The sequence below is a fragment of the Bos mutus genome, chromosome 2 (assembly GCF_027580195.1).
Source record: "Bos mutus isolate GX-2022 chromosome 2, NWIPB_WYAK_1.1, whole genome shotgun sequence".
Taxonomy (NCBI): domain Eukaryota; kingdom Metazoa; phylum Chordata; class Mammalia; order Artiodactyla; family Bovidae; genus Bos; species Bos mutus.
Window position 1 is genome coordinate 83920643 of NC_091618.1, and position 21355 is coordinate 83941997.

The 21355-nt window shown below is 38.7% G+C and overlaps 1 long non-coding RNA gene across 3 annotated transcripts in view; it reads left to right on the forward strand.

The window, feature by feature from the left end:
* LOC138990217 (uncharacterized) overlaps positions 1-18917 on the forward strand; it is an 81039-nt gene extending 62122 nt beyond the window's left edge. Inside the window, exons 2-4 of one of the 3 annotated variants that reach the window (XR_011466337.1) lie at positions 13867-14883; positions 16491-16735; positions 18059-18917. This is a non-coding gene — a long non-coding RNA (uncharacterized lncRNA). Of the gene's footprint in view, positions 1-13866; positions 14884-16490 lie in introns of all 3 variants that reach the window. The other 2 variants (XR_011466335.1, XR_011466336.1) reach the window with 2 other exon arrangements.
* Positions 18918-21355: the final 2438 nt, after the last annotated feature.

Consider the following 21355-nt stretch of genomic DNA (forward strand, 5'->3'; position numbering starts at 1 on the left):
TAGATGTAAATAAATTTCACAAATCATGAGTCAAAAGAAGCAGGGACATAGAGTTAAAAAAAAAAAACCACCACCACAAACTTGTACAAAAACCATCTATGGTAATGAATGAAATGAAATGAAGTTTGGTTCTGTTAGAGTTTTGATTCTCAATCAAATATATCCTTGGTAATTCTCATCTTTTTTTTTTCCTTTGAGAGGATCCCTATCACCTCACCTGTTTGCTTTAAGACTCTTTTTTTTTCATCTGCGATCAATGAACAAGTAGTATGCTTCTTTCAATATATTGTCAAGGGGAAGAGCCACTGTCTGGTTCTTTGGACACATAGATATTTTGTTACTAAGAAGTGAGAGTGTAGCAGTCACAGGGTTACAGAATTTCAGAAAGGAAGTCCTAAGATGTTGCTTGGAATCCTAAGATGTTCTCTGATGAATCCCAGAACTCCAGGTCTCTCCAAGATCACTTAGTTCTAATGTTTTCACATACTAGTCTTCTAACTCCAATGGTATCTGAAGAAAGGGTTCCACTGTTTAGAAAAAGACTGAAGACCTCCAAGTACTGTCTGCCATTTCAGATGTGAAGAAATAATACTTGAAAGTTTAACTGACTAGGGAAGCATATTGAGATGCTCAAGGGTCTCACACTTTTCAAGATTACACAGAGTGGAAAGTGACTCTGGCAAACTCTTCAAGAATAAAACTCACATCTTCTGCAATTCTAAAACACTTCTTTTTCATTATCATGTTTGCTCCCTAACAGGGATTAAATTACTCCCCAGAACCCAGGGCAAATGAGTGGTATGACTGAGAAGGGACTTGCAAGCGTTTTGAATCTTCATTTTCATTCAGTGATATTTCTGGTAAGCTACAGTATGCCATATTCACAACTTCTGAGCTAGGGGAGGCAGGTAATCTTATTTGAGGGTGACAAGGGTCTTGTCTCCTTTAATAATTGATTCCCAAAATAAAAGATGTTAAGTATTGGGCACTTTCTCCCTTGTATTCCCTTTCTGCCTTGGGCTAGTGCAAGGCAGTGTACCTGGGAAGGCTTGTCTGCTTTTTAAACTTACAGTTTACCTTCTTTGAGCTGTCCTAAGGCTAGACTGGGGGGTGGCATGTGGATTGTGGGGAGTTTTAGCCAGCCTTTTGACCATAGATCTAAAACCTAGTTCTGTAATAAGCCTTATTGATCTCTGACTGGCTGTTTTTTGTTTTTACTTTTTGTGTCTTATTTTTCAATTGGTTCCAAATCCAGGAGAAAGAAAACAGTTATTTAACTCTCTAAAAACCCCAGATTAATATTATCCAAGCATGATGTAAAGGATTGGAATGATTCCTCAAAGAACTAGATAATACCAATACTTTCCTAATCTGTTCTTCAGATTTATGACATATTTCAGAGAACTCACACCTTAAGAAAAATAGTCTCTATCTATGTTCTTTCTGAAGGTGATTTTTTTTTTTTTTTTGGACTGGTTTCCCCAGAGTATCATTGTGTTTGGGTCTATCTAATGAAGACCTGAATGATGTTCCTTTACCCTTCCCTGGCTCAAGTCCAATACCTGTAAGTCATTTCTGCTACTGCTCCTTTTCTCACCCCTTCACTGAATGAATAACCAATTCCTGTCAATTTAATATTTGAAAGAACTTTGGAACCTGCCTATATCTCTGTATCATCTGCCTTTATCTGGTGCTAATCCATTATTATCTCTTTTTTTCCCTGTGGAGTTTATTTTCACTATGATAAGTTTCTAATTGGTCTTCCTGCTTACTGGGTCTCATAAATCCATTCCCCAGATAGCAGTGACAGTGATTAAATCATGTTAGTCTCTTGCTTAAATTTCTTCAGCAGTTTCCCATCATGCAGAGAATAAAGTCCAAGCCCCTTGACTGGCCCCTCAGGCCCTTTGTGCCCTGATGCCTGACCAAGTTCTCCCACTGCGTTTTGGCCCCTCTCTCTATCAATGTCTGCACTTCAGTCACTCTCGTCCCTGATGGCCTACACTCAGTTCCTTGAATGTGTTGAGTTTTTGATGCCTTAGATCCTTCTTATACCTCTCTTGTCTAGAAATCTGTTTTTCTCCTTCTTTTTCTCTGAGCTCTTACAGAGTTCAGCTTAATGGGGTCACTTACGAGGTCTTTCCTGAACACTCAGTCTGCAGTAAGTTCCCTGTTTATTCTGCTATTCTCTTTTATAATACTCTTATTGCATAGCACTCATCAACATCCTGTATGTGTTTACTTGTTTGCTTTTAACCTGAAGAAAGCTCATCTCAAAATACGCACTAAATAATTATGTATATATATATCTAATGTTTATACAGATATATCTAATTAACTTATGTATAGGTATATCTGGGCTTCCCCATTGGCTCAGTGGTAAAGAATCTGCCAGCAATGCAAGAGCCACAGGAGACTCTGGTTCCATTCCTGGGTCAGGAAATCTCCTGGAGGAGGATATGGCAACCCACTCCAGTATTCTTGCCTGGAGAGTCCCATGGACAGAGGAGCCTGGTGGCCTATAGACCATGGGGTCTCAAAGAGTCAGACATGACTAAAGCGACCAAGCATGCATGTACAGGTTTATCTAGAGTAAATATCTCATAGTAAAGGCTCATTCTCCTTGTCTGGAATACTGGTGACAGTCTTAGGCGTGAACAGAGCAGATGCAGGTTTAGATTGGGTCCTTTTCCTTGCTTGTCATCTTGGTGTGTGCCTCATCTGCTTCCAAGTCCCGCCCATCACCAATCAGAGATGAAGCCATCCACATCCATCACATCTTGTCCACACACAGCCAGAATCAGAGCTGCAGCAGCTACTGCTAGGAGCGCTCAGGCTTTTGGCTTCTGTTGTGTCAAGCTGAGTCGTTCAAACACAGGGATTTCTGTAATACATGTATTATGCCAGACGTTATGTTTTTGTTACTAAGGGTAAGAATTATACATTATTGAAAAAGTTAGAAGGGACACCCTCTACTAGTGCCTCCTGCAAAATTCCTGTTGCCTGTCAGTATTCATGAATTGCTGTAGGGGTTGTGGGGAGTTTTATGAAGTCTTTGATGACTTTGGATATGAAGGACACGTTTCTGGAAAGTTTTTTTTGTCAGTTGAAACCCTTTCCCTCTATGCATGGTTTAGTTCCTAACTGATGTCACTTTGGAAATAACATTTTCCTTACCTGAGCCTGCAAATTCAGGTTAGGAATTTTCACTGGTTTCTGGCCTTCATTGTTACTATATATATATTTTTTCATGTTCAAGAATCAATGTTCCAAATTAAGATAAACACTGCCTGGACATACAGAGGTTTGATATGGTCCAAAAGCTCATTTTGTTTTAGACAAGTGCTGAGGCTGGTGAAATGGGATATCATTTTGCTGTTGCTTAAAGCTAGCAATCTCCTTTGTAGAAAAGTGACAGTTTCTTAAGGATTCAACACCATTGTAGAGGCAATGTGAAACATATTAAAATGTGATGCTGATCCAAAAAAAAAAAAAACCGCCAAAAACCACGTTTGTCTAGGTTCTTTGACACGAGGAGAGAGGTGAACTTTATATTGTAGTGAAAATTCTCTCTTTGTAAAGCTGTATTAAAAGCTTATGTCAGTAAAAGTTTCAAAATGGGAAGGACAATGTTTGTGATCAACAATGTCTTTTCTCAAGATGTTTCTACAATGGGAGAGTCTTTGTGGAATTGAACACAGTCCAACCTGGTCCTCAGCCTCCCAGTCTTAAAAACTTGATTTCAATCACACACAAGGAGGGAATCCATTGCTCAGGGTGACTGATATGGGGTCAGAATGCCATCTTGTTAATTTAGAATGAGAAATGTAACTCACAGATCAGCCTTACAAGCAGACTTACTCACTTTGGATAGTCCTATCTGGGCACCTAATTTATTAATGGAAGTGTGGTTGGTGAGTCTACAAGTAGAAGGAGAAGGACAAGTAAGAAGAAGAGAAAAAAGCAGAGGAAGAGGAAGAAGAAAGTCAAATAATAAATAGATTTAGATTACTTCCACAATAGGAATGGAATTTTCAAGGTGTTTGGCTAAGTGTTTGCCTCTTCTAGACAGAGCTGGATTGCACTGCCAATATAAGCCTCTGTGACTTAGTTTTTAGTGTTTCGGGGGCTGACCAACTCAATTTTGAATACACATATTTTAAGATCTCTGTTCAAACTGTCAATTCAAGTACAACCAAATATTGTAGAGCTTGAAGTCATTTCTTCTTTAAGGTGGTTATATATGTCTTCTCTGGTACATTATATACAGATATTAAATTTTTCAAAATTAAATCTGGATTTCAAATATTAAAGCACTATGCTAAGAATACCATATGGATCAGCATTAAATAGTCATTTGTAGTCTAGCAGTTTAGCACTATTTCAGCCAATCACAGGAGGGAAGAATGTTGGAAATAAAACCTGAGAAATTAGATGAAGAGGAAGAGGGGTTAAAGATAAGGACTGTTATTAAAGGGCTGCTTCTTAGGTTCCATTTGGTTGAGGTACATTGATGCTCACTTGTCTGCTTCTTGCTTAGCCTAGACAGAAGAGATGGTCCTTGTTTGCTACAAATCTGTAAAGCAAGGCTGCTCTTTTTTCCCAGATAAAGTATCTTACTATAAGCTTTTGATTTGAATATTGGATGACAGATTTTTCAACTGTTTAATTATTTTTATTGATTATTTTTGTGTTTCAGCTAGCTAGCCCACATTAAATGCAAATATTGTTTTGCTGACAATCTTTGCCTGATTTGTTATTTTATTACCTGTACAGAGGCCCTGTTGGAGACTTCCTTTTAAGCACTTGGCTTCTTACTGTAAATTGTGTCCCTAACACTGGAGGAGAGAAAAATAACCTGCAAGATTTCCTTTCAGCATTAACCATTTGGAGGACCTTTTAGTTCTTGTAAATGATTTCACAGAATTTAAAGTCTGAGATCACTATGGATGTGGGGCATTGGAAAAATGGGGAAAATTCACATGGGTATTTGAACTGTCATTCCCTGAACTACATCTGTGGGTTTGAAGTCATTATTAAAAAGGATAGATGGAGAGTGAAAAAGTTGGCTTAAAGCTCAACATTCAGAAAACGAAGATCATGGCATCTGGTCCCATCACTTCATGGCAAATAGATGGGGAAGCACTGGAAACAGAGGCAGACTTTATTTTGGGGGGCTCCAAAATCACTGCAGATGGTGACTGCAGCCATGAAATTAGAAGGTGCTTACTCCTTGGAAGGAAAGTTATGACCAACCTAGACTGCATATTCAAAAGCAGAGACATTACTTTGCCAACAAAAGTCCATCTAGTCAAGGCTATGGTTTTTCCAGTAGTCATGAATGGATGTGAGAGTTGGACTATGAAGAAATCTGAGCACTGAAGAATTGATGCTTTTGAGCTGTGGTGTTGGAGAAGACTCTTAAGAGTCCCTTGGTCTTCAAGGAGATCCAACCAGTCCATCCTAAAGGAGATTAGTCCTGGGTGTTCATTGGAAGGACTGATGTTGACACTGAAACTTCAATACTTTGGCCACCTGATGTGAAGAGCTGACTCATTTGAAAAGACCCTGATGTTCGGAAAGATTGAAGGCAGGAAAGGCAATGATAGAGAATGGGATGGTTGGATGGCATCACTGACTCAGTGGATGTGAGTTTGAGTAAACTCCAGGAGTTGGTGATGGACAGGGAGGCCCATAGTGCTGCAGTCGCAAAGAGTTGGACATGACTGAGCAACTGAACTGAACTGAGAAACAAATTAAGAAAGAAATATTTATTAACAGAACCGATAAAGCTATGTTTGTTCTTTACCGAAGATCAAAGTACTGTTAAGAAAAAATGGAAATCAATTAAAGGTCAGACCATTTACAATTAACTTAAAAATCTATATTTTAAATCTGGAGAATGCTCAGTTGCAAGATGTTTTCAAAGTTTTATATTGAATCAGATGACTGTTTTTAGACTTTTGAAAAAAGAATATGCCTTCAAATCAACAATCTGAATGTTATGTTGTGAAGAAAATGAGATAATCAGGTAGTACTGTTCAGTTTGGTAATATGTATTTATCGTGTAATAGTAAATTTATCTCAAGCATGGCAGAACAGAGGCTCACATGATTATGGATTGTAGAATGTGGACAAGACAATCTGTATTCTCATTGTTCTGAATGTCATAATAAATGCTCTCATAAAATAAAAAAATCTTCCATTCTTTGGCTAAATATATAAAATCACACACTTTGGCTAATATATAAAATTGCAATTGTATATAAATATAAAAATTACACACAGTATATCATTTAATTCCCATACAATATGGAAAAATTTTGGTTTATAAGACTGACCGGCCCTGGATTCTTATTATGGGTTGAAGGTTGCTGCCTGAACTTTTGTTTAAAGGTAAACACACAAATAAATTTTGTTTTGGTTTTACTTTAAAAAAAAAAAAACAGAACAAAATAATAATAGAAAAAGAACCCTAGCATTACCTAGATGGCAGTCTTTAAGGGGAGTGACTCTTCTAATGATGCTAACTTTATTGTAAGTTCTGGTAGAACTGTGAGCTCTAAATTGGATGGAGAAATATTCCTTTCAGATTTGTCATGAATATGCTGGTTGCCCTTTAAACAGGCTGGACAGGAAGCTCTGTGCAGGTATCAAAGAGAAGGAAAGCAGACTTTTCCTGGAAACTAGGCAGGAGACTAAATGAAGCCCTCAGAACAGTGAATCTCAAATACTGGCCAATGGACTCAGGCTGATCTGTGATGACATTTTCACTGGATTGCAGTGAAATTAGGTCTTCAAGGGAAAAAAAACTTTTCATTAAATCTTTTCTTTATAAAAATTAGCCTTTACTGAGAGATTCTGTACTTCCTACTTTTTGGTGTTTATATAAGGATGTAATGATGACAGTGGATGTAATTTCATTCATTTTATATAGTATTTTTCCTTGATAAAATAAAAAAAATAATGGTAACTGCTTTTAATATTTTGGGGGATTTTTACTGATTCAAAAAATTTCAAAGACTAAGGAGGCCAGGATTAGGAGAATGTTAGCCTGCTAAATAACAGCTTCTTAGCTTTATTCTTGCTTAGCTTTTACAGTGACAGTTTGATCATTAAAACTGGTAACTCTGGTCTGATTTTATATGAGATTAGAAATCAGATACAGGGGCAGTGTTGAAGCTACTTAACATTACCCAAAGCTTAAGAATTTTTTGTAAAATTTGGCCAATATAATTATGGCCTAAATATTGTTAACAGAGGGCCACTGTCAGATTCTGAAAGTGTCTCATAAACAAATATTACATTTTATACTGGCACAGTTTGTTTGTTTGTACATTATTTATGCTTAACTCTGACAAGTGATAGAAACAAAGTAGATTTTGCACCTTTAGAAAACATGTTGCCCAGTTAACAAGAACGTTTTTGGTAGTTTATATACCAGAGCTAATCTCGGTTTCCATACCTTAAAAGCATACCTCTGAAGACTAAACCCTTCCATAATTTCAGTAGTTGTACACAAAGCACAAGCCCAAACTAGAGAGGTCTTCTAAAACTGTGTGAATGCACTTGGGAACTGTGGCATATATTAATACTACTTACTAATATGGACTCAAACATATTTATCAAAGCACTGAATATTCAGATGAAAGAGACTTTCGAGTTCCCGTAAGTCAGCATTACCCAAACTAACTTGTACTGCAAATTGCTAAACAATCTAAATTCTGTACCTTAGATTCCAGATATGGCACAGATAAGAAAAAAGAGGTTGTAAATGGGAGGACGTAAGCTTGAATAAAAATTTTGTATTATTATTCTGACTGAAACTCCATCTGCTTACCAAGACCGCTGTTTTTCTAGGAGTCTCATTTTATAAAGTGTTAAAAAATGTTTTATACTTCAATTATTTGATTCAACAATAGGTTATATTTAAAAATTTGTGTGTGCGTGTTCTCAGTCAGTCATTTCCGACTCTTTGCAACCCCATGAAGTGGTGCCAGCCTGGCTCCTCTGTCCATAGGATTCTCCCAGCAAGAATACTGGGGTGGGTTGCCACTTCTTCTTCCAGAGGGTCTTCCCAACCTGGGGATCAAACTCACATCTCTTGTATCTCCTGCATTGGCAGGAGGGTTCTTTACCATGAGCCACCTGGGAAGCCCCCAAATTTAATACCCATCTTTATTTTTAAAGGATTTTAGAGGTATATCATTGGAGAAGGAAATGGCAACCCACTCTAGTGTTCTTGCCTGGAGAATCCCAGGGGCGGGGGAGCCTGGTGGGCTGCCGTCTATGGGGTCGCACAGAGTCGGACATGACTGAAGTGACTTAGCAGCAGCAGTAGCTGAGGTATATCATATGTAATTACAATAAAGTCTTAAAAATTATTGAAAACAAAAAATTACTTCATTTTTTGGGGGTTTCATTTTGCTAAGGAGGATACACAGGAAACTGGTAATATAACTAAATATATATCTATTACATATGTCTTAATATATGTATATATATTACATACAACAATGGCTACACATTAGTGTCAACTGGGGAGTTTTAAACCATACTGGTGCCTGGGCCCACTTGGTATGGGTTTGGACTCAATAGTTTTTAAAGGTCTCTGGTGATTCTAGCAGCTTGGAGAAATATGTGTTCTGTCCTTAGGCAGGTGCTTCTGAAAAAGGTGACTACACAAAGAGATAGTTCTCTTACATATTATTTTTCCTTATAAAATTTATTTCCAAAGATTAAATTTAAGATGTTCATTAGTGTATTTCTATGGAAGAAAATGGAAAAAGGCATTTTTGGAGGGAATCTTGGTACTTAGTTTCTCCTACATCCTTACACTATCCTCTGCATATATTATCCATTTATTTATTTCCTTCCATCTCTTCTAGATTTATTTACTTCTTTCCATCTCTTTCACTTCCCACTACTGTTAACTCTCATCCAGAAAGAAGCTTATGTCTGCCATTCTGAGTGGGCTGTAATATCCTTGCATATATGTTAAATGCCTTAAAGCATGTTGAAATTCAATAAAGACCAGGAGACACAGGAATGATGCCAGGAGGATCTGTATTAAGTGGAGGAGAATCTTTCCTCAAGAGACTGGAGGTATTTCAGTATCAGATTTTATATATACATCTGTATACATTTGTGTCTATAGCATATTGCCAAATTCAGACTTAAATTGAAGAAAATAGGGAAAACCACTAGACCATTCAGGTATGACCTAAATCAAATCCCTTATGATTATACAGTGGAAGTGAGAAATAGATTTAAGGGCCTAAATCTGATAGATGGAGTGCCTGATGAACTATGGAATGAGGTTCGTGACATTGTAAAGGAGACAGGGATCAAGACCATCCCCATGGAAAAGAAATGCAAAAAAGCAAAATGGCTGTCTGGGGAGGCCTTACAAATAGCTGTGAAAAGAAGAGAAGCGAAAAGCAAAGGAGAAAAGGAAAGATATAAACATCTGAATGCAGAGTTCCAAAGAATAGTAAGAAGATATAAGAAAGCCTTCTTTAGCAATCAATGCAAAGAAATAGAAGAAAACAACAGAATGGGAAAGACTAGAGATCTCTTCAAGAAAATCAGAGATACCAAAGGAACATTTCATGCAAAGATGGGCTCGATAAAGGACAGAAATGGTATGGACCTAACAGAAGCAGAAGATATTAAAAAGAGAGGGGACGAATACACAGAAGAACTGTACAAAAAAAATCTTCACGACCCAGATAATCATGATGGTGTGATCACTGACCTAGAGCCAGACATCCTGGAATGTGAAGTCAAATGGGCCTTAGAAAGCATCACTACGAACAAAGCTAGTGGAGGTGATGGAATTCCAGTTGAGCTATTTCAAATCCTGAAAGATGATGCTGTGAAAGTGCTGCACTCAATATGCCAGCAAATTTGGAAAACTCAGCAGTGGCCACAGGACTGGGAAATGTCAGTTTTCATTCCAGTCCCAAAGGAAGGCAATGCCAAAGAATGCTCAAACTACCGCACAATTGTACTCATCTCACACGCTAGTAAAGTAATGCTCAAAATTCTCCAAGCCAGGCTTCAGCAATATGTGAACCGTGAACTTCCTGATGTTCAAGCTGGTTTTAGAAAAGGCAGAGGAACCAGAGATCAAATTGCCAACATCCACTGGATCATGGAAAAAGCAAGAGAGTTCCAGAAAAGCATCTATTTCTGCTTTATTGACTATGCCAAAGCCTTTGACTGTGTGGATCACAATAAACTGTGGGAAATTCTGAAAGAGATGAGAATACCAGACCACCTGATCTGCCTCTTGAGAAATTTGTATGCAGGTCAGGAAGCAACAGTTAGAATTGGACATGGAACAACAGACTGGTTCCAAATAGGAAAAGGAGTACGTCAAGGCTGTATATTGTCACCCTGCTTATTTAACTTATATGCAGAATACATCATGAGAAACACTGGACTGGAAGAAACACAAGCTGGAATCAAGATTGCCGGGAGAAATATCAATAACCTCAGATATGCAGATGACACCACCCTTATGGCAGAAAGTGAAGAGGAACTCAAAAGCCTCTTGATGAAAGTGAAAGAGGAGAGTGAAAAAGTTGGCTTAAAGCTCAACATTCAGAAAACGAAGATCATGGCATCCGGTCCCACCGCTTCATGGGAAATAGATGGGTAAACAGTGGAAACAGTGTCAGACTTTATTTTTGTGGGCTCCAAAATCACTGCAGATGGTGACTGCAGCCATGAAATTAAAAGACGCTTACTCCTTGGAAGGAAAGTTATGACCAACCTAGACAGCATATTGAAAAGCAGAGACATTACTTTGCCAACAAAGGTCCATCTAGTCAAGGCTATGGTTTTTCCTGTGGTCACGTATGGATGTGAGAATTGGACTGTGAAGAAGGCTGAGTGCCAAAGAATTGATGCTTTTGAACTGTGGTGTTGGAGAAGACTCTTGAGAGTCCCTTGGACTGCAAGGAGATCCAAACAGTCCATTCTGAAGGAGATCAGCCCTGGGATTTCTTTGGAAGGAATGATGCTGAAGCTGAAACTCCAGTATTTTGACCACCTCATGCAAAGAGTTGACTCACTGGAAAAGACTCTGATGCTGGGAGGGATTGGGGACAAGAGAAGAAGGGGACGACAGAGGATGAGATGGCTGGATGGCATCACTGACTCGATGGACATGAGTCTTAGTGAACTCCAGGAGTTGGTGTTGGACAGGGAGGTCTGGTGTGCTGTGATTCATGGGGTCGCAAAGAGTCGGACACGACTGAGCGACTGATCTGATCTGATCTATAGCATATACACATATATATGTGCTATATATGTTCTTTATGTGTATGGTATATGCTGTGTTGTGTTGCAGGGTGTGGGAAAGGATGGTGTGACAATGTATCTTTTTCTTTCACTGTATTGTGTCCTACTTAGGATCAGATATTTTGATTTATTGTTTTGTATCCTCAGCCTTGTCCAGTGGCTAGAATATTACAATACAATAATGTAATATGTGCTCATTTGTGTCCGATTCTTTGCGACTCCATGGACTATAGCCTGCCAGGGCTGTCTGTCCATGGGATTCTCCATGCAAGAATACTGGAATGGGTTGCCACTTCCTTCTCCAGGGGATCTTCCTAACTCAGGAATTAAACACCAGTCTCTTGAGTCTTCTGCATTGGCAGACAGGTTCCTTACCACTCTTGCCAATGTTAGTGTTCTGTAAGTGTCGGTGTAATGAATGCATGATAAAAAGAGAGAAGGAGGAGAGGAAGAAAGAAAGGAATAAGGATTAATTGAAGGTGACACTCAAAGTGACAGGACAGAGAATAAACAGTTGTGGTATTTTCAGCTGTACATAGGGAGGAGGTATGCTTGGTAGGTCAGGAAAGGGAGAAAGGGGAAGACTATTCAGCATAGCAACCCACTCCAGTACTCTTGCCTGGAAAATCCCATGGTTGGAGAAGCCTGAAAGGCTACCGTCCACGGGGTCGTGAAGAGTCAGACACGACTAAGCGACTTCACTTTCACTTTTCACTTTCATGCATTGGAGAAGGAAATGGCAACCCACTCCAGTGTTCTTGCCTGGAGAATTGCAGGGATGGGGTTGCACAGAGTTGGTCACGACTGAAGTGACTTAGCAGCAGCAGCATTCAGCAAAACCTAGCCCTTCTGGTCCCCAGGATCACTTCTCTCTTCAAAGGCATATACATATATAGGTATATGTACATATAAAGGGGCTTCCCAGGTGGTACTAGTGGTAAAGAACCTGCCTGCCATTGCAGGAGACATGAGAGACCTGGGTTTGATCCCTGGGTCAGGAAGAGCCCATGGAGGAGGGCACAGTAACCTACTCCAGTATTCTTGCTTGGAGAATCCCATGGAGAGAGGATCCTGGCAGACTAGTCTATAGGGTCACAAAAAGTTGGACACAACTGAAGTGACTTAGCACCCATGCAGGCAGTTTTCAATGACTGGGGGATTGTACTTCTGTATTTCTAAATGTCTTCCTCCTAAGATTGCTTAATAAAGTAGGATGGGAACTACTGGTTTGTAGGAAAAAAAGAAAAAAAAACTTTATGCAGTGATCTAAAGAGCAGTGAGATTTCAGAGGCTCCTTGGATTGCTGCTTCTAGAAATTTATAAGAATTCTGGGGCTGCACTGTGGGGAAGAAAAGGAAAATGAAAAGAACCATGTTTAAGTTAATTTTGAGTTGGACATGGGTCCCTTGTGGCTCAGTGGTAAACAATATGCCTGCAATGCAGGAGACCCGGGTTTGATCCCTAGATCTCCTGGAGAAGGGAATGGTTACCCACTCCAGTATTCTTGCCTGGAGAATCTCATGGACAGAAGAGCCTGGTGAGCTATAGGCCATGGGGTCACAAAGAGTAAGAGACATGACTGAGCTACTAACATGTTCTTACAGTGAATTTTTCCCTTGCTCACCTGTCCTTTTATGTTTTATTTTTTTCCCCTCCTTATTCTCATATGTCATAACATTATTTTGAGGCAATATTTAGTAAATGATAAAGTGAAAGAGAAGTCACTCAGTCGTGTCCAACTCTTTGCGACCCCATGGACTGTAGTTTACCAGAGTCCTCCATCCATGGGATTTTCCAGGCAAGAATACTGGAGTGGGTTGCCATTTCTTTCTCCAGGAGATCTTCCCAACCCAGGGATTGAACCTGGGTCTCCCTCATTGTAGGCAGATGCTTTACCCTCTGAGCCACCAGGGAAGTCCCAATAAATGATAAATGACAATAAAAATTTTAAAATGTGCTTCCCACCACCCCCCTACCCACGAGGCTGGTGGCAGAGTTTTAGAGTTATCTGTTTTTACATTCTTATGTTTTATTGTCATAACTTCATATTTTCAAAAATCTTTTAGTTTTATAAGTTGACTTCTATTTTTCTTTTGACAATAATTCAGTGTATGTGTGTGGGTGGGCATGGGTGTGTACACACATATATTTTTTTTATCTCCGAGTACTGTCAAATGTTCTTTCTGAAAAAGACATCATGTTTTCCTTCCATAAGATCATTAACATTTTGCATCGATGTTAAGAAATGTTTCCTCTCCACAATTAAGTTATTAAAAGTCACCTGTGCTGTTTGCTTTTTGACTGCCCTTCCAGGCCACCCTCTCTCAGGGTGGCTGGTCACAAAAGCTGTCTTCTGACTAGTCTCTATCAAAGACTGACAACAGTGGAGCAGTGGGTGGGAGGAGTGTTGGGTCAATTTATTTGTTCCCCCAAATTTCTCTCTGGTGAGTGGCTGCAGTTGGCTTTGGCCCTCCAGCAAAGCCCCTCTCCAGGGAGGGGTGCTTTGCACTCACCATCTCTGGGCTGTAGTAACCATCCTTCCTCTTGCCTTTTCAGGCCTCTGGGTGTACCATCTCACCACTGTTGCTGGCCCTGGTGCAAAGAGTAGTGTCCAACTCTGTGCAACCCCATGGACTATACAGTCCATGGAATTCTCCAGGCCAGAATACTGGAGTGGGTAGCCTTTTCCTTCTCCAGGGTGTCTTCCAACCCAGGGATCAAACCCAGGTCTCCCACATTGCGGGTGGATTTTTTTTACCAGCTGAGCCCCAAGGGTCCTCTTATTAACATTTTTGGTCCCCAGGCTTGAGTGTGTCATCTGCTTGGACTGTGACCCTGCCAAATACAGCACATCAGGGCATTTATCCTAGTCCCCCACTAAATGGTCAACGTGTGGAGAACTAAAAATCCTTTTTCATTCTTTTTGTGTCTGAGGGGAGAAATCTGTCTCCTGCTTTTGGTCTTTCACTTTTCCTTTTTCTCCAGGAAGGATTTTGAACTTTTAGCTCCTCTTCAACTTGCCCCAGTTGAGAGTGTTTAAATATCAACCTATTTCCAGGGACATGGAAAATATTAAGGAATGCATTCTCAGACTTATCCTGGTGTGGGCTTCATGCAATGGATTGAGATCTGAGGGTCCTGGCTTTGTCTTGAAGGCAGGCGCAAGTAAGTTGTTTCTGCTCTGCTGTGTGTTTTCTGAGATAGTAAGGGTATCTGAAATTCCTGAGGGAAGAGCCCATTTTTTTTAAATCAAGTCATTGAAAGCAGTTTCTTATCATTTATTAAATATTGCCTCAAAATAATAATTTTCATTTTTTTCTTTCTCAAATTTCCTGGGTGGCTCAGTGGTAGAAAAATTTGCCTGCAAAGCAGGAGATGCAAGTTTGATCCCTGGGTCGGGAAGATCCCCTAGAGAAGGAAATGGCAGCCCACTCCAGTATTCTTGCCTGGGAAATCCCATAGGCAGAGGAGCCTGGTGGGCTATAGTCCATGGGGTTGTAGAAGAGTCAGACACGGCTAAGCAACTAAAGAACACCACCTATGACTTTGAATAAGTTTGTGTGTACAATCCGGGTAAGTTGCTCAATGTTTTTTTTTTTTTCCTTTGTGAGCAGTTTGTATTGACTTTATCAATCTTTAAAAGAAGAAACACTTAATAAAATTAATTAAATATAAATTTTAAGATATTTCTTTAATGGAAATTAAATACTGCATTCATATATTGTATCTTCATTTTATTTGAAAACTTAAAATTATTTGTAGAGAAAGCATGGGAATAAATGCTACCTTTTAATCTATTGTGAGAGATATATAACACGTTGACAGATGAAAATAACTAGGGACTATTTTATAAACCTTCAATCATCAAATAAGTGACATGCTTGAGTCAATCAACTTAAGAGGTTACTGGTCCACTGATGAAACCATTTGAAGAAAATGTGCTGTTTGATGTTACAGAAGCCAAAAGCTGAATAAATATGTCATCTGTTTTTCATTTTAATTCACTATTTCAGAAGTATTTACTGTGTATTAAAAAATCTTTTTACTCTTTCAAATCTTTTGGACAACCTGGAGAAATTCAGACCAGTTTAACATGTATCTATAAAAGCACATTCGCAGCTGAGTTATCTTGTTTATATGTGATATTAATGGCATTATATATGAACTTTTTAATTTGTGTAAGAAAACTGTTATTTTACTATTTAGCTGCTGAGTTTTAAAAAGCATACATAAAATATAAAAGGCTTTTAGTTCAGGACAAAAATTAATTAATAACAGAAAGTTTTTAAAATTTTACTTCTATATTATAAATCAATCAAAAGTATTTCTCGTTTGGAACAAAAGTATCTGGGAGCATGTTACCTTTAAAAAATAAATATGTTTTGAAAGGACAAGCTCTATTTTAAGAGACTTATTTTGTGCAATTGTCCATGAGGAAGCACTGTTAAATTAAGAGATTCTCCTAATTCAATTCTCCCTCCAGTTCCTCTTCTTTCCTTGAAATTAACATCCAATTGCTGGTTTTTTCCCCTCATTTTAAACCTCTCTCTTGTTCACAAGTTGTTTTTTTTTTTAAAAGATCTCTCTCTTCTCTCCAGATGCTTTTCTCTCTTCTTTGCTCTCTGCCCTCTCACCCCAGCCCACTCCCTTTAGCCTGGATCCATCCAGTCCTACCTCTTGACAAAGCTAATTTCTTCTTCTCAGTTTGGCTACTAAATCTTACACTGAGCCCTAAACAGGCTACGTGCGATGCCTCTCGATATCCATAATGCATCTCCAAACACTCTAAATGCCACCACTCCTTAATTCACTGATTTTTAGCCAGAAGCAGGGAGGGAGGGAAATATCAGTGCCTTACTTGAAAGCTATTGTCTTCCACTGGTTTTCATTAAGGGGATGGGTGAATTAAATGTAATACTTCTCAGGTTTTCTTGAATTGGTTTCTGGAAGTGTGTGTCTTTACCCAGCCACATTCAGGCAGCAGAATGAAAAGTGGTGAGGGAAAGCGACAGGGGTGTTGAAAGTCTCTAAGTGGGAACCTATAATTTCTAGAAAGAAATAGTTCTGCAAACAGGAGATGTGATTACATAGGCTTAATTAACAGTTCAAAGTATTGGGGAGGACTTATCAAGGTAGGATGCATGCTTCTTGTTCTTTAATGAGTAAATGACCCCTTCCAGTGCATGAGCACACATCAGAAGCACATGGCGATGAAGAAGTGCTGTGGTGGGAGATCTGATCAAAGTTTCTCAAAACGGACTCCAAGTATTTGATGAAGATTAACATGGAGACGATTTACCAAACAAATACAGCATAAAGAGCCAAGAGACCTTCTAAGGGACTTCAAGGCTCCAGCTTGCCCACATAAAGAATATCATTCAACAGAAAGAAAACAAAGACAAGAATAAATATCTAAGAGCACTGGGTCTGTAGAACAACTGAACTGCCGATTGATGACTTTTCTGTTCTTTTTTTAATATATACATTAGAAGATGCTTTCAGTTTTTAAAAGCAAACAAAGCCATGAGTTTGACCTGGGTCCTAACTGTGTAACTCTCTTAAGTGTTCTAAAAGATGTCTGGACCAGAATTGGTTAATTAGCGCTTTGTGTTGCACTATGTTACATATGACCTAACCAGAGATAAAAAGGTTTAAAGGTCTCTTGTAACCCTGCAATGCCATTTGTAACACAAAAATAACCCCCTTTCATTACTAGCATGCCACTGTAGCACGCAGGTTATTTTTTCCCTTCACTGCAATAAGGGCAGCTTTCGCATCAGAAGAATTCTTGGCAAATTAATGCGCTACCTCTTGGGCTAATTAAATTAGAAAGGATCAAAAATACAGAGCGGCTTTTGTGGTGGACACAATGTCGTGCTTCATGCGTCTTGCTCAGAGAGGAATTTCTGCCATTTAGCCCCTTGCCTCTAGCAGTGTTCTGGACTCTCTAACACAGTCAAGTTCCTAATTTGCCTCAATGAGAGAGAATTATTAACTGATAATAAGAAAAGGAGCATTCACAGCTCCAGGCTGGGCTGTGTGGAAAAGGGTGATCTACCCAGCACCTGAAGCGCATGCAATTTTTATTAATTCCTGCCTAAAACAATGCATTCAGGAGTAAAATTGCTGTGCAGATGACAAAAACAATTACGCCTTTGATTCGTTTATTCTAAAAATGTGAACTACTTTAGTTCAAATATAACCAGATTAAACAACTAAAGCGGTCGCTCACCTCTCTTTAAATCCAGTTTGGATTGCAGCAAGCGTGTTTTATGTCGAGCATTTGCCACTGCCACTTAAACTGATTGTTCCTATTGAAATCACTGAGTGCACAAGTGATTTTGACAATAATTAATATTGTTCTCTCTATATTGTGGTCTTTTGTTTGAAGATGACACTGATGACGGTGTTGCTATCTTTATGGGCATTAATCCCAGAAAGAGAGATTCGGCAACCGTAGGCTTCAGCAATCAATCCTTGAATGACTGTGTGCTTCCTTAGACCTCGGTGTTTTGTTGCTGCTTGTAGAGTCTTTTGTTTGTAAGTCTGTCAGTTTGTTTCTCAGGTATCACGGAAGCTTTGATCAAAACAGATACCTCACTTCTACTTGCCAAAACTTAACTAACAGCCTGTTGCTTTCCTGGATATGATTTCACAACCGCCAGAGTTTGTTCAATTGGTATTTGTAGAGTTTCTTCTGCTGTTCTTTTGAAGATGACTTATGTTAGTGAATTTTTCTGTCTTCCAGGTTTCACACGTCTACAATCACAGAGCTTGGACTAGCCTACATATGTAACAATGTTAAACTGAGTGCATGTCTTTGTATATGAAGAAGGAACCTAAGTGTGTTTGTAAAAAAAAAAAAAATGATTGAAAGAAGTGTTGCCTGTTGTGCCAGAACCATACTTATTCTTATGTAAATCCTTGGCTTGGTTATAATTTTTGTTGATTCAAACCATTTGTCAAGATGAAAAAGTCTCATCATGCTATTGTGTGGTATGTGTGTGTTGTTCATTCTTGAGCTTCCTTCAGTTGTAACAGAAATTAGTGATTGTGCTTGGATATTCTTTTTGCATCTTTGACTTTTTAAAAGATTTTCATAGTATATATAAATGCAAAAGCAGATCTTGATCTGCTTCAATACTTCCATGGTGAATTGTTGTTTTTAAACTATGTTCAAAAATTCCTTTCCATGCTACTCTCTCAATTCCTCCCATCCTCTCATTCTCCCACTGGGTCCACAGTCTGTTCTCTGAGTCTGTGTCTTCCTTGCTGCCCTGCAAACAAGTTGGTCAGTACCATCTTTCTAGATTCCGTATTAGTTCAGTTCAGTCGCTCAGTCGTGTCCAACTCTTTGCGACCCCATGAATCGCATCACGCCAGGCCTCCCTGGTTCCAAATAGGAAAAGGAGTATGTCAAGGCTGTATATTGTCACCCTGCTCATTTAACTTATATGCAGAGTACATCATGAGAGACGCTGGGCTGGAAGAAGCACAAGCTGGAATCAAGATTGCCGGGAGATTCCATATACATGTGTAAAATAGATAGCCAGTGGGAGTTTGACCTGTGACACAGGGAGCTCAACCCAGTACTCTGTGACAACCTAGAGGAGTGGGATGGGGTTGGAGGTGGGAGGGACATTCAAGAGGGAGGGAACATATGGATACCTATGGCTGATTCTTGTTGATGTATGGTACTAACATAATATTAGGATGCAGGATATCCTAATATCCATAATAGGATAAAGCAATTATCCTCCAATAAAAAATTAAAAAAAAATCCCTTTCTTGTGTGTAGCCTGGATTCATCTACAGTTCACTGGTTAAAAATTCAAGAACCATTTGTGATCTTTGCAATATGTTAAACCAGTGATTTTTCTGAAATCCAGACAATATTCAAATGTCATTTTCAAATTTCCTGTTTCAATCCCCAAACATAATGAGCAACAAATTTGTTCTCTTTGAGTCTGTTACCTTGCCTCCCCCCCATCTTTCTTTGAGTGCTAGAAAATCTTTCTAAACTAGTATTACCCATTTTGATCTCATTACTACTCATATGACTGTGTACTAGTAGCCTTAGGAAATCAAACTTCTTTCACTTTAATTCATACTTCCTCTTTCAAGTACTACTGACAAAAGTTTTCTCGGATTATTTCATGTCATACTCATAACATCTTCCCTTCAATATAATTTAATTCACAAAATGAAAAGATTTGTGATTGTTACATGCTAAGAATCTTTGGTCTGGTCACTGTAATTTTCATGCATGATATTTTAATTACTTGATAATTTATATCATGTAGCATGTTTTCTTTTATTGCCCTTAGCATCTAGCTTGGCATACTCTAAATATTCAATGAATTCTTTTGTTTTGCCAAATGATTTCTTTTTATGGGTACCAGGAATCAGTTTTATCAATAGTGCTATATGTTTGTGTAAAAGAAAAGATGTATAGAGTCTTATCTTATGGAGCTATGAACTAGCTTCTAAAGTGAGAATACAAGGAGAAGATTGTGTTAGACAAAATTACCTTAAGAATTCTTTCTTAGGAAGCTGCCGTATTGGAGACCAATGGATTCTATTTCCTCAGTATGTCCAAAACAGCAAGGTTTTTCTCCAGTAATGGAATATATAACTTTTTTTGGTTTGAATATAAATAAATAAATGGCTAGCATTTAAGGTCCATATTTTAGAAAATAATGGTTTTCTGAGTCACCCTCAGAGCTGGAAGTTGTTTAATATATGAAAGACACATGAGAACTGAGATTGGCTAAAGGAAGAGAGGCCTCATGTCTCTTATTTCATGCTTATTCTGTAGAAACAGCTGGCAGGATTGCCTTGATACATAAATAAATCTTTCTTCATTTATTCATTTATATTTTTGGTCAAGTTATGTGTAGTTGTGATACCATTATTTCAATGTGCATTATAATGTGCCTCCATTGTGCAATTTCTCTCTTATTCCAGACAAAATGCTTCCTGATATACATTTTGAAGCTGTGTTCAGTGCAAGGACCTGGCTTGTAAAGGCAATCTTGAGGCTCTTCTTTGAATGTTAAATCTACTTTGCCCCATTTTGTCTTCATTATGACCAACTTAGTACAGTGGTCAAGGTGTAATTGATGTGTAATTCTTCATATGGAAAATATGTCACTCTTTCATTTCATTTTTAAATTTTTAATTGGAATATAGTTGCTTCACAATGTTGTGTTAGTTTCTTCTGTACAGCGAAGTGAATCAGCCACACACACACACACACACACACACATATATATGTATATGTAAGGTTTCCCTGGTCGCTCAGCCAGTGAAGAATCTGCTTACAATACAGGAGACCTGGATTTGATTCCTGGGTCAGAAAGATACCTTGGAGAAGGGAATGGCCAACCTAAGAATTCCCATCCAGTATTCTTTTCTGTATAATTCTATGGGCAGAGAAGCCTGATAGCTACAGTCCAAGGGGTCACAAGGAGTCTGACATGACTGAGCAATTAACACACACATACACACACACACACACACACATATACAGTCCCTATCTTTTGGATTTCCTTCCCATTTAGATCACCACAAAGCATCGAGTAGAGTTCCCTGTGCTTTACAGTTGGATCTCCTCAGTTGTCTAGTTTATATACATGAGAAATGCTGGACTGGATGAAGCACAAGCTGGAGTCAAGATTGCCAGGAGGAATATCAATAACCTCAGATATGCAGGTGACACCATCCTTATGGCAAAAAGCAAAGAAGAACTAAAGAGCCTCTTGATGAAAGTGAAAGAGGAGAGTGAAAAAGCTGGCTTAAAACTCAACATTCAGAAAACTAATATCATGGCATCTGGTCCCGTCACTTCATGGCAAATAGATGGGGAAACAGTGGAAATAGTGACAGACTTTATTTTTGGGGGGCTCCAAAATCACTGCAGATTGTGGCTGCAGCCTGAAATTAAAAGATGCTTGTTCCTTGAAAGAAAAGTTATGACCAACCTAGACAGCTTATTAAAAAGCAGAGACGTTACCTTGCCAACAAAAGTCTGTCTAGTCAAAGC